This window comes from Quercus robur, chromosome 10, assembly GCF_932294415.1.
Source record: "Quercus robur chromosome 10, dhQueRobu3.1, whole genome shotgun sequence".
NCBI lineage: Eukaryota > Viridiplantae > Streptophyta > Magnoliopsida > Fagales > Fagaceae > Quercus > Quercus robur.
In genome coordinates this window covers 13,632,253-13,646,635 of record NC_065543.1, presented here as the reverse complement: position 1 = coordinate 13,646,635, position 14,383 = coordinate 13,632,253, and the positions used below count along the sequence as shown (strand labels likewise).

The 14,383-nt window shown below is 37.0% G+C and overlaps 1 protein-coding gene and 1 pseudogene across 4 annotated transcripts in view; both read left to right on the top strand.

Moving 5' to 3' along the window:
• LOC126703468 (cysteine-rich receptor-like protein kinase 44) overlaps nt 1-14,383 on the top strand; it is a 144,304-nt gene that overhangs the window by 33,243 nt on the left and 96,678 nt on the right. The window lies entirely within an intron of this gene.
• On the top strand, nt 483-6,313 carry LOC126703471 (pentatricopeptide repeat-containing protein At1g06710, mitochondrial-like; annotated as a pseudogene).

Sequence of the window (14,383 nt, the reverse complement as noted above, 5' to 3'; positions counted from 1 at the left end):
TAAAAATATATAAGTGGTAATTATATGATAATAATTAATTTATAAATTTAATAATAAATGAACTTTAGTACAACTTTGCTATTATGTCTTGTGAACTATTTTTTTTAATTTTTTGAAAGAGAAATGATACGTTTACAACATTTTTACAACAAATCCTAAGTGACAAGTTGTTATTAGTTGTTATTGTTGGGGCAAAAAAGTAATCTTAGCATTAGTTTGAAATTTGAATCAATAACAACTAACCACTTGTGATTTGTTGTAAAAATGTTATAGACGTAGTATCCCTCTTTTTTGAAATATATTTTTAAACTAAATATTATTAGTTATAAATTTATTATATATCTTATTATTTATTTTTATAAATTTAAAATTATTAATTATTTATTTATGATGTCACTAATTCGAACCAAAAAATCAATTACCATTCTCCTTTTCTGTTCTTTGATTGGTATAGTTTTTAAAACCATAGAAGCTATAGTAAAAGTTTTAATTCAAATCATGTTTTGTGAATTCCTTTAGATTAACTCAAAACAATTGTCTTTAAAAGACCTTGTCTTCGCCTTAATTTTTTGATTCAAAAGTGTTGCCGAAATGGGTTGTGGAATTTAGCATTGGAGGAGCTTGGGAGGCTTAAAGATTTTGGGTACAAGCCCACGAGATGGACGTATAATGCATTGGTTCAAGTGTTTCTTAAAGCTGATCGGTTGGACACGGCTTATTTGGTTCATAGGGAGATGTCGAGTTCAGGGTTTATTATGGATGAGTTTACCTTAGGTTGTTTTGCGCAATCTCTCTGCAAAGCGGGGAGGTGGAGAGAAGCTCTCTCGCTGTTTGAGAAGGAAGAAATTGTGCCCAACACAGTTCTTTATACAAAGATGATATCTGGGTTGTGTGAAGCTTCTCTTTTCGAGGAAGCTATGGATTTCTTGAACAGAATGCGGACTAATTCTTGTATTCCTAATGTTGTGACATATAGGACTTTGCTTTGTGGGTGTTTGAGGAAAAGACAGCTTGGTAGGTGTAAGAGAATTCTTAGTATTATGATCACAGAAGGTTGTTATCCTAGTCCTAAGATTTTTAATTCTCTTGTTCATGCCTTTTGCAGATCAGGAGATTATTCTTATGCCTATAAGTTGCTTAAGAAAATGGTCAATGCAGTTGCCAGCCAGGTTATGTGGCTTACAATATCTTGATTGGTGGTATATGCGGCAATGAAGAATTACCTAGCTCAGATGTTTTGGAGCTGGCTGAGAAAGCTTATGGTGAGATGCTTGATGCAGGGGTCGTATTGAATAAGGTCAATGTCAGCAATTTTGCTCGATGTCTTTGTGGTGCTGGAAAATTTGAGAGGGCATATACTGTTATTCGTGAAATGATGAGTAAGGGATTCATACCTAATACTAGTACCTATGCTAAAGTGATTGGCTTTTTGTGTAATGCCTCCAAGGTAGAGAAGGCCTTTTTATTGTTTGATGAAATAAAGAGGAATGGTATTGCTAGGAAACTTTCCAATGCAAATGATCTGTTTGAGATTATGTGTTCTGAAGGTTGCATTCCTAAGGTTTGTGCAAAGCTCACAAGGTCAAAGAGGCCCGTAACCTGTTGGATGCTATGTCAGTGGAAGGCTGTGACCCAAACCATATCGTGCATGATGCTCTTGTTGATGGATTCTGCAAGTCCGGGAAGCTAGATGATGCACAAGAGGTGTTTGCTAAGATGTCAGAGAATGGATATAGTCCTAATGTCTGTACTTACAGCTCTTAGATTGACATGTTGTTTAAGGATAAAAGACTGGATCTTGCTTTGAAAGTCTTGTCCAAAATGCTAGAAAATTCTTGTGCACCAAATGTTGTCATATACACAGAGATGATTGATGGCCTCTGTAAAGTTGGAAAGACAGATGAAGCCTATAAGCTTATGCTAATGATGGAAGAAAAGGGGTGTTATCCAAATGTTGTGACGTATACTGCAATGATAGATGGCTTTGGGAAAGTGAGTAAAGTCAAAAAATGTCTTGATCTCTTGAGAGAAATGGGCTCAAAGGGTTGTGCTCCAAATTTTGTCACCTACAGGGTTCTTAGAAATCACTGTTGTGCCACTGGCCTTCTGGATGAGGCTCATAAACTCTTGGATGAAATGAAACAAACATATTGGCCAAGGCATATATCAAGCTACCGTAAGGTCATTGAAGGTTTCAACCGAGAGTTTATTATCTCACTTGGGCTTCTAGATGAGATCAGTGAGAATGATTCTGTTCCTATCGTTCCAGTATACAGAATACTGATTGACAGTTTTATTAAGGCTGGGAGATTAGAATTAGCTCTGGAGCTGCATGAAGATATTCCATCATTTTTCCCTTTAAAAGCTGCCAGCAAGAATATGTATACTTCTTTGATTGAGAGCCTCTCCCGTGCAGGTAAAGTCGTTTAGGCTTTTGAGCTGTACACAGATATGGTAAGGATGGGTGGTGTTGCAGAGCTGAGCACATTCGTTCACCTTATTAAAGGGCTCATCAATATTAACGAGTGGGAAGAAGCACTTCAACTGTCAGATAGCATATGTCAGATGGTCAGTCTCTCCCTATCTACATTTTCTTTGCTCAAGCTTTGGTATACATTATGGAAACAAATCATGTTTTTGCTTATTGAAGTTGTCAGTTCTCAAAATTTTGTCAGATGTATAGTGTCTATCCATTTGGTTGTGAAATTGGTTTCTACTTAAAATTTGCAAGATATGAGAGAAAATTACTCCAAATTAAAATAATTATGGGATCATGAATTTGCACCCTTTAGGAGAATATTTGTTTGCCATCTTTTGTTTTGTGGGATAATGATATCTAATTACATTGAATTGAATGATGAAAGCTGGTTTTCTTGCTGTACTGGAGACTAGCTGTCTGTCATTGCATCTTCTTAGTTATCTACTTATTTTGGTTTGAGTATATAGCCAAAAAGAAAAAGAATATCTAGGTTTGAGCAAATCCCTGACTAAATTCAATAATGAAAGTTTATATGTTGGTTCTTTAATATCCTGCATGTTTTGGGTCTGTAAATGGAAAAACTGGGTTTAGCATGTAAAGGTTAGTTGACCAGAGTGACACTTAATAGAATTTTTGGCATAAATGCAAATAGATGTAAAGAGACCACTGTTTTCTTCTTTATTTCTCCTCGGCCTTTTTTTCCAACTGATTGTAGTCTAAGAAGAATGAAAACTGCTTGGGAAGTATTAATTAGGAGACTTTTGGATATTTATAATATTGTAGTAGGATAAGCTACTTCAGGAAAGCTAAAACCACTTTGGTTGAGGGGGCATCCTGCTGTATACATTGCATGCGTTAATATTGTGGCACTGGTGGAAGGTCTCACTTGAGTTTTACCATTGCCCACATATTAATGATTCTCTTTCAAGTAAAATTACATTTTAGTAGGTGGCACTGAAAGTGAGACATTGAAAACTATTTTGTTGTTTTAAGTGATAAATTGTGCTTGATTTGTGAAAAGACAAAAGAAGCTGTTACTTCGGAAACAGTGTTGCTGAAAATTTTAGTTGTCCCTTGTATTGTGGTGAAACCTGTTTAAGAATAAATAGGTGTCAAGTTACTTGTCTAATAATTTCTTCTTCTTTTTATCATTATTTATTTCTCCTTTCTTTGAGCAGGATATCCATTGGCTTCAACAAGAAGATACATCTTCCAGAAATTAGGCTTTTGAGCATATCTATATTTTTTTCTCAAGGTTGATGTGATAGCATAATGGTGCATGTTAAAGTTTTGGCTCAAATAATGACTACATTGGTGGAAACTCTTGATGCACACATGAAATTCCTAGGAGGTGATAGCTATTGCATAATTTGCATTGCAATGAAATTAGTATAAAAAAATATGGACATCTTTGATTGACTGTTTGAAGCAACCAGAAGCTAAAATAAAGCTTGAGGGAAATATTTTGCCTTTCAATTATTCATTCTCACAAAGTTGGTGAGCTCTCTTTAACTTAACAAAAACCAATTGAAAAAACTTCTTAACAAACCAAAAGGTCCTAATTGTCCTTATTTGCGTTTATTTTGTGCACCATTGCTTACAGCTGATGCGGCTTATTGGGTATGATGCGAGTCAATGTTGCTAAAACTGATTTACTTCTTCAGTCTCATAAAATTGGTGAGCTCTCTTTAACTTCTTAACAAAAACCAATCGAAACAAGATTCTTAACAAAGAAAAAATGTCTTATTTATCCTTATTTGCATTTACATTGTGCACCGTTGCTTACAGCTGATGCGGCTTATTGGGTATGATGCGAGTCAGCGCTACTAAAATTGATTGACTTCTGCAATACCCTCCATTGAATTTGTCAAGGTCAGTTTAGTCATTAGTATTCTTCTGTGACCTAGATGGTAGTGACTATGTATATCTTGTTCTTTCATCATTCAATGTAAATAAATCCAACATTCCTGTTGCTAGCTTTTAGTAAAATCATATCATTCATGATGCAGCTGTGTTATATACAGCTAAAGTTGGTTATTGAATGCAATGCATGATATGTTACTAGAACCCATTTTTTGCTGTAGATAGCCTTCAATTGTGATAAGGACTTCTGAGGTGTTGGTTCTATCTTCTTTCTTGTGCAGCTTTGACACTAATGATGACAATACATGCATAGGCACTGACAAACACACCTACAAATTATCACAGTTTTCCCCCACTCTTTCCTGGGAATGTAGTCACATGAATTTGAATCTAATTGACTGTTTGGTCTCATTGATGATTGGAAATACTTTCTTCCCCACAAAAAGGCCTATTTCAATATAGATCACAACATGGATCTAATCAATTTTAATTTATGGAGTAATGTCAGCAAGATCTGTGTTATTTAACTGGAGATTCTAATGACATGTTGATGCAAATTTGTATTGCATGTGAATGAAATTTTTATACAAAACAGATTGGTGCTTTTGCAATGTACATATTCTCTTAGACATTGTTGTTGCACTTCAACAACATTTATAGAGATAGTTGCATGATCCATAGAAAGTGACCCAATTAAAAATTTTAGAAACATGGCACTGTGGAGTCCAAAGGTGAAATCCTTTCTAAAGTTCATTGAATGCAATGGTATCGTTGTCAAATATGAAATAATGAGATTACTTGTGCCATATCATAAGAAATCTATGTGAATTCATTCTCATAACATCTCCATGTTTTACAGAAACTAACGATTTGCATGATCTCTTCTTGAGGTACTTGTATTTGTTTTAAGGTCTTGAGGTACTTGTATTTGTTTTAAGGTCTAAGTGTTCACTATCATGAACATGAGTTCCTTTTTATGAAATAAACCTTTGCATGATGGGTGCTGGAGGTTGGTGTTACTCATTTTTAGTTCGTTTGTGTTGTTTTATATAGAGGAAAATCACATTTTTTTCAGATTACATCTCCAAATTGGGGAGGCTGTCTTCCAGCCACCTCTCATAGACCTTGCACAAGTGGGAGTGATGTGCCTTGGGTATGAAATTTGTTTATCTACTGATTTTTTTTTTTTTTTTTTTTTTTATTGTCTTATATATGTCTTTTTTATGAGAAACTTCCTATAGTTCATAACCTACAAAACTTGTTTATATGTCCTTTTTTGGAGAAACTTCTTATAGTTCATAACCTACAAAACTTAATAAATAAATAAAAAAGGGTGGGGGGTGCAATTTAGTTGAAGAATGGAATCTTGAGGCCCAAACACAAGTCCTCCTTCCAGGACATATTGATTCTACATACAATGGTGGAGATCCATGCTAACTCGACTATCTAAAACCCTCTAGATTGATCTATAGACAATAACTGGTAAGATGCTATATAAAAAATAGACTTCTAACAATAATTTATGTAAGCTTCCTCTCTTTAGAGAAATAAAAGTTGAGGCCTGAGGTCCTCAAGAATAATCTCAGATAGAATTTCCCAAGTGTTTTTCATTGTCTTTTCTTTTTGTTACATGAGTCATCACTGTAAAACTGCAGGCATTGGAGTGGCAATAAGAAGCTCAACAAACTTGTTTGCTTCACTTTTTAATGGGGTACTTTACCTCAAGTACAAGTTTCCATTTTCTGTTGCCTTAGGCCTCAGGCGTTTATTTATAGCTGGGACACTTTGAGCAGGGTATTGGATGCAGGACACTATAATCTTTAGTTCTCCCTTACCCCCCCCCCCCCCCTTCTCTCTCCTATCTTAGCAGCAAAAGCATTATTTATAATTTATCATTAAGGAAATTATTTTCTTACAAGCAACTTCTATAACTCTAAATCTTTATTATTTATAATATCATAAGTGGCCTCACTCTTTTTTTTTCCCTTTTCTTTTTTTCTCTCCTATAACTCAAAATCTTCATGTGCTTATGAAATTTATAGAGGGCTTTATATTAAAAATAATATTGGATTCATTTATTATAAATCCTCAACTCCAAATGCAATTTTGAAAATTTTCTTTATTAGAAAAAAAGGTAAACAGGTAATTTCATGATCATTAAGAGAGTGCCAAGACATAACTTTTTTTACCTAAAATGACAAGTTGGGTTGGGTTAGTGTTATACATGTTGGTCCCTATTTTTCGAAATAAAAATCCCCCTTTTATTTTGTTTTCCCTCAATTAGGCAGATCACAGATACAAAAATACTGTCGATCTCAATTCTCAAATTGACCAAAAAAATATCTCTCTATTCCTTCACCTTCATAAGTTTGTCTTTTATTGTTGGGTAAATTATACCAACCTCCCTTGTGATTTCACAAAATAACACTCCTTCCTCAAGGTTTCTATAAATGCAATAAATCCAAATGCCCTCTCATAGTGCTACTTCCTTCATAGAATTTTTCATTTAAAAAAATAAAAAGATTCACTCATGTTTACAAACCTTAAGGGGCAGAGTGTTATTCATAATAACCAAGGGAGTGGAGTGTCATTTCCTCTAGAGTTTTTTGCAGGATTATTTTTTGAAATAGAATATTTCTTTAGGAAGTTAAGCATGCACTTATCTGTCACATTTATACAAACCTCAAGGGAAAGTATCATTAATACATATGTTTGTAAGAAGTATAATTTCGATAAATCTCAAGATAGGTTGGTCGTTGGTTTAATCTATCCTTTGTTCTTTCTCCCTCTACCTCTACTCTTACTCAACCAAACCTCTAGCCACATTACGATATACCAATCTCCCTCCATCTCTAATTTCAATTCCACTTTTTCAATCGTTCATTTAGTTTTCGATGACCATGTTGTTGGATTTTGTATAAAATTAATTTGATATATATTCAAGATATGGTTGTATGATATCATGTAATGTTTCATTTCTTTGTGATGGTTGTAGCCTCTTTCGTGGTTATATATTACCAGATTGAAGTTCTAAGTTAGTAATTTTAGGACATTTATTTTGCATGGGGTTAAAGATTTAATGTTTGGAAAAATGGAGGGGGGAAGAAAAAAAAGTCAAGAGTTGAAATGAAAAGAAGGAAAGGGAAATGAGAGTAGCTTGCATTCAAAGTGTTTGGTTTGCAAGGGAGAAAGGAAAGGAAAAAAAAATCCTCATGCTCTAGTAAAGATTCTCTCTTCTCTCTATTTCCTTCCAATTTGGGAGGAAAGGAAAATGTTGGCCCTGTGGAGAACTTTGCATTTTCCTTTCCCTCATTCCATTTCTCTCCAAACAAATAAAGGATTTTTCTTTTCCTTCGTACCCTTGCCATCCCTTGCTTTCCCTCCAGCTTCCCTTCAACCACACACACACACACACACACACACACACACACACATATATATATATATATATATATATATATATATATATATGTATATATTGAACATTTTCTTTCCATCGTGTTCATTAATCACTGTATAGAATATGGAGTAGTTCGGGAACTTGCAAAACCTTTTATTTATTTATTTTTTTTTTTTAGAGAGGTGGAAATGGAATACATGATAAAGAAAATGAGGGTTGCCTATGTAGTTCAAGGGTTTTGTTTCTTCTAATGCAAAACAAAAAACAAAAAACAAAAACAAAAAAAAACAAAAAAAAACAAAAACAAAAAACAAAAAACAAAAACAAAAAACAAAAAACAAAAAACAAAAACAAAAAAAAACAAAAAAAAACAAAAACAAAAAACAAAAAACAAAAACAAAAAACAAAAAACAAAAAACAAAAACAAAAAACAAAAAACAAAAAACAAAAAACAAAAACAAAAATTATTTGCAAGTTATAAGGGATTGAGCTTACACATTAAAGACCAAATAAGTCAAACTTCAATCACCCCAACTCTATTTGTTATAAGAATTTCACATCAGAAACTAGCAAATTGGATATCAAGGTTTTTTCTTCATTAGAAACTAACTTGTAATCTTTGTATAATTATAAATATTATAATTAAATAACCATATCACATTATATAAGTTTAGTTTTATTAATCGCATCTAACAAGATCTCTCTCTCTCTCTCTCTCTCTCTCTCTATATATATATATATACATATATATATATATCTTTTTTAATTTTTTAAATGTCCAAAATCGGTTACATATATCAATTTTTTAAAGTTTAGGAATTAGGTATTTAGGTTAATACTATCAATTAGCTTTTAAATTTTGATAGGGTAAGCAAATTTGCTCCTTCTATATTACTCTATAGAAAAATAAGTAGTTAGTTATATTTTTATTTATTTTTTATAAATAAAGTAGTTATTGATTTATAAATTCACATTACATTTTAAAAATAAATGTTATTATTGTGATACAAATGTTAGAATCATGCCTAATAGAATTTTTTATGAGTTATAAAATATATGTAAAAAATTCGAGGCATTTTCTTTCGTTTTTCTTATCTTTTATAATACAAATAGTTTGGGGTAGGGTTGTCCAACTCACTGACAGACCTAACCCACTTGAAAAATCCAACTGGACCTAAGTCAATTGCCACTCTTACCTGACTACTCTAGCAATTGGCAACGAGTCTCTTTTTGCACAAATCGATGCCAGTGGGTTGGTTGCGGATCTTGTCCCCTAAAACCCGAAAAACTCAAACTAATCAATTAGGAGGCCCTTTTTTTCGGTGAGATTTGCCAAATCTAGTGAGCTATCAGCCATTTCTAGCAAGATCTCAACTAGATCCGACTAAATTTCTATTGAATCTAGCAATATCTCACCAGATCTAGTGATATTTTTGCTAGATCTAGTGAAATTTCACCCGATTTTCACCTTTATCTTACCGGATTGTCATCATTTTTTAGATCTACGACATCAACCAAATCGACTGCTACCATTTACAGGCTTAATCTGTCTAATCCAATCAACTTTTTTGATCAGTGGTGGGTTGATATTTGTTCCTCTTGATTAGGTTAGATCTAGAGGTTGAGCCCAAACTCATGGATAGCCCTAGTTGGGAGAGAGGGATTTAAACATTAAAAATTGGAAAACATTAAGTGTAGGGGCTAGGGCCCAAAATAATGTATTGGGCCTTGGGTCTTGTCCGAGGAGGAAAACACAACTTTAATGATCCACATTGCAAGTCTCATTAGTGGGAGACAAAGGGAAGAAGGTCCGAGGAGGAACTCTTCCTCGGACACGGCGAACGCAGACCAGGTGTGTACTCTAGCAATTGAGATGCACTCCTTGAACACATGAGAGAGAAGAAAACTCAAAATATCTAAGGAAAAGCTGTCATCACCACATTAAATGCATTGCAGCTACTTTTTTGGCCGCATTAATGTGGAGAAGACCCCTGAACAGTGTTGACTTGGCTGCCACAACTCACAGAGGGCTGAAAAGGGTATCTGATGGGATGGGTACTCAAGTGGAGATCTAGATGATCAACAAGTGTAAGACCTAGATGATCAGAAAAGAACTATATAATACGGAATAATTCCCATGAAGAATGGGGCAGAAAAAGAGTGAGAAAGAACACTATAACATGCTAAACAATATTGTGATCTATATACGTCAAATTTTGGTCTCCTCGAACCGAAGGTCCTTTGGCAATAAAAGCTTTTACTTGTGTTTGATTGATTTTTAACTCCATGCTAGCCATTACCCAACTCATCTAGACCTAGTTCTTTGATCCATACTCTGCAAAATTCATTGTATTGGGTTTGTTGGACCAGGATTCCATACATTTGGGCTTGGCCTCCAAATCTTGCCCCTACATTAAGTTATACAAATAGAATCATCTTGAAAACTATACAGAGAAAGAAAATACTACCCAAGATTTTAAATTCAGAACATATAATAATATTTTAATAAAGAAACGGGCAAGTCGAGACTGTAAATAAGGTCATAATCAATGGGTTGAAGAAGAGATTGGATGATGCAAAGGGAAGATGGGTGGAAGAGCTGCCACACGTCCTATAGACCTACTGGACTACGCCACGATGGTCAACAGGAGAGACACCTTTCTCTATGACTTACGGGGCCGAAGCTGTACTCCCCCTAAAAACTAGCTTTCCAACATTGAAAGCAGGCACCTTCACTCCAAGCAACAACGACGAACTGCTAGGAAGAAGTCTGGATTTAATTGAAGAAAAAAGAGAAAAGGTCATGATTCAATTGGCCTATTACCACCAGAGACTCCAGCAAGGGTATGATGCCAACGTAAAACTACGGCTGCTAGTGCCAGGAGACCTGGTGCTGAGAAAAATTTTGGGTAACGCTAAGAACCCATCATGGGGAAAGCTGGGGTCCATTTGGAAAGGTCCATATCGCATTACTTCAGTAGCAGGAATAGGTGCATATTATTTGGAAGACTTAGATGAGAAAGCTGTACCCTGCCCATGGAATGTAAATAACCTAAAAATGTATTATTATTAATAAAAGCGGTGTTGCCTACACTATGTTTTATTGTAATTACGCGTCATATGGTTCACATCTATCTAAGTGTTAAACAGAATATAAGTCTTGCATGGCTCCTCGGATCACAGGCTTAAGAGAAATTAATAATTTATGACATCTATTCAGGCATTAAACAACTCAAATGGGTTTTAAAGTGGGTGCGTTGCATAATCTTAAATTGCATATATGTTGATTTTGAAACAAGATTTGAAGCCTAAACAGGCCCAAAGCAAATTTAAACCTACACTTATGTGCACTATACGGACTATCTGCATGTCAACCTTCAGTACCTAAGATTCATTGCACAGTTCTACTCCTAACACTTAGTTATATTGGCAAAATGTTATTGTAAACTTTAATTGAAGGCACAGTTACATTTACTCAGAACAATGTAATAAAATCCAAACAACATCAGGCAAAAGAACAAAGGATGAAAGAAAGAGCATTCACATTAGGAAATAAAGATAATAAAATACTATTGGACAAGAAGTCTTTGAAAACAAAAATAAAATACAACTCTTCTTCAAAATGATACTAAAAAAAAAAAAAAAAAAACAAACAAACAAACCCTAGGGGCTAAACTTCAGCAGGAGGATCTTCTTTTTGCTTTGGCTGAGAAGGAGGAATGTCCTTAGCTTTTGGGTCAACCCCATGACCCTCAGCCTTAGCAACTTTCTCCTTGGAGGGATCTTTTGATTTGGAAGAGGGTTTTTTCCCCTTGCCCTTGCCTTTGTCCTTCTCTCCCTTGGCTTCTTTGCCTTGGTCGGTAACTTGGCTAGATCCCTTTGTAGTTTCGATTATTGGGATGGCATCTGGGATAGCCGTAAGTTGCTCAGATGTTTTAGGAGTATCAACAGGGACCTCTTGGATCTCTAGGGGGTAGAAGACGTTTTCAGGCAGCCTCCAAGCAGAATCTGCAGAGACACCCGAAACGCTGAGAGCCTTATTCCATGTAATGCTGCAGTAGTCCCTGCATACTTCTGACAGTTCCTCGGCAAGCCTTACTTGCGTCTCCTCCACTCCAAGTTGATAAGCAGCCCTCTTCTTGGCCTCGGCTGCTTCCTTGGCCGGCTAGGTTTCCTCTTTGGCCTTCTGCAACGCGGCTTTAAGATCTAGGACAGCTTGTTTCTCGGTGGCAAGGTTGATCTTAGTCACATGCAACTTTTGGCGCTGGTCCTCAGCTTGTTTCTCCGCATTTTTCAGGCCAGTCTCAGCGCTCAAACGGCCTGATTGTGCCTCCTTCAACTTCTCAGTCAGCTCATATTGTTCCTGCTTGATGGCCCCTAGCGTTTTCTCTATCTCAGCGCAAGAGAGGGCTTCAGCGTCAGCCAGCTTGCGAGCATCGTGATACCACTCCTCGACCACAAAAACCTGCTGAGTAATCTGCCCAAAGATCACAAAACGACATGAGTTAGAACAAAATATGATTCAAGATTTATGCTTGTAAAGGGATAAGTTGTCTTACCATCGCAAGGTCCCCTCTTTAGGGATAGGAAGAGGTCGTTCTAAGAGAAACGCCTGTATGCGTCCATATCCCTAGGAAGAAGCATGGGCTACTCTAGGGCTTCAGCGATGTACCCTGCTCGGCCCCTCTGGTATTCCCGGATTGAGGAGTTCCAAGGAATTGGTGTCCTATCAACCTCGAGTTGAGGGCTCCAAGAACGCTGTGCCACGCGCACTTCAGCCCTTTCCAGCTCATCGCGACTCTCCACCGATGGGGCCCTTTTGTCCCGGGGCTCTCAGGTCATTTTTTGGTGTTTTACGCCATGATGAAGACCCACCTCGCCTTCCTTAAGCGACTCAACCAGCCTCTTCTTCTTCAAATTAGGATTAACCTTCAGGCCAAGGTCAGAGAGGACCTGTGGAGAGGCAGGAGGAGGGTTAGAGGGAGCTTAAGACTTAGTGAGCGTATTCAAGGTTGACCCTTTGCCCCAAGCAGCCATGAGCTCCCTTAAGCTCTTATTGCCTTTGTTCGAAACCATGTTATCTACCTCTTCGTCAGAGGAATCATCCGGGCAGGCAATCACAAAGGGAGAAGCGCAAATGGCGGAGTTTTTGTCTGGCTCACCCTTGGCGTCCGAGAGGTCAATCAGAGGAGCTTTTGGATTCTCTTCCTCAAAATAAAACTCGTTTATCTCTTCCTCTAATGAAAGGAGAGATGACTCAATCTCCTCTTCAACAGATGCTGCGGCTCCGGGATGGTCTTGTGGAGGTGGTTGTGCAGCTAGTGGAAGGTTTTGTAGAATGGGCAAGGTAACCGGTGGAAGGTCCCTTCGAGCCAAGAATCCCGACTTAGAAACGTCAATCCGAGATAACCTTGAACTACCAGCTTTTATTGATTGGCTGACGTCTAGAAAAACGTGGGATAGGGGCTCGTAACCCAAGATCAGATGAGCAGCACGCAATTGTCCGTCCTCGCTGACAAAAATCTCCTACCTCAGGAGGTAGTTAAGGGCCTGAACGTTGGTATGTTTGAGCCGAGGAGCAACGTGGGCTTTATCTGCAAAACAACCGAGAAGAGAATTATGGTCAGATCGCTAAAATGATATTTTCTACCAAAAAATGAAATTCCAAGAAAAATGAATAAAGCTAAAAGGTTAAATCCCCTTCCTAGGGGACTGATCCTAAGGTACCACACCTGGATCTCCTACCCGAGTTGAACAATGAAGACCGTTGCTCCATTCCCCTGAGGTAATCAAGTAGTCATCCTTCATACCCTTATTGGACTTAGGAAGACAGGATATTAGTCTAACGACCTCGGACCGAGATTTAAGGTAGTACTCTGTGCTGGCAAGCTTATGGCACTTGTACATGTGAACCACATCGTGCCATGTGAGTCCTAAGCCCATCTGCTCGTTTAGGGCATCTACGCAGCCCAAGACCCTAATTAGGTTGGGGGCACACTGATAAGGTGTCAACCTATGGTTAATCAAGTAGTCTTGGATAATCTTACACATGGGAAGCGTCATTCCTCCCTTTATGAAAGCGATCATGAAAGTGATCATGGGAATGACGGCTTGACCCACATCTCTATCGGTCAGTACTCAGTCCAGAGGGCAATATTCTAAAACCACCCCCTGTGGAATATGGTACCTAGCTCTAAAAGCCTCCATAGTGGCTAGTGTATCTACTAAACGCTTGGATTTACCCATCTAGATGAATTGAAGGGCCGAGGAGGAAGGCCGAGATGAAAATGGGGTAATATAAAGGAATGAGAACTTACGGGTATTCGTACAATAATCTCTGAAGCTTTCAGAGATCTTTTCAAAGAAAAGCTTCTTACAGGAAATGACTACGGAAACTCAAGAGTTTGGTGTGTTTTATGAAGACTGGGCGCTGGAGTTCTCTGAAATTCTTGGATATTCGTAAAAAAGAAAGGCAAAGGGGGTTGCTTCAAGGCTTTATATAGTCGGAGAAGATAGAAAAGATTGCTCCCACTCAAAATACTAGGAGGAATGCCAGCCGTTGGATCTGCACTTCGCCATTGGATATGGGGGACACAAAGTCGCCTAGAGCAATTAATAGCGCCTCGTAATCTACGACACGT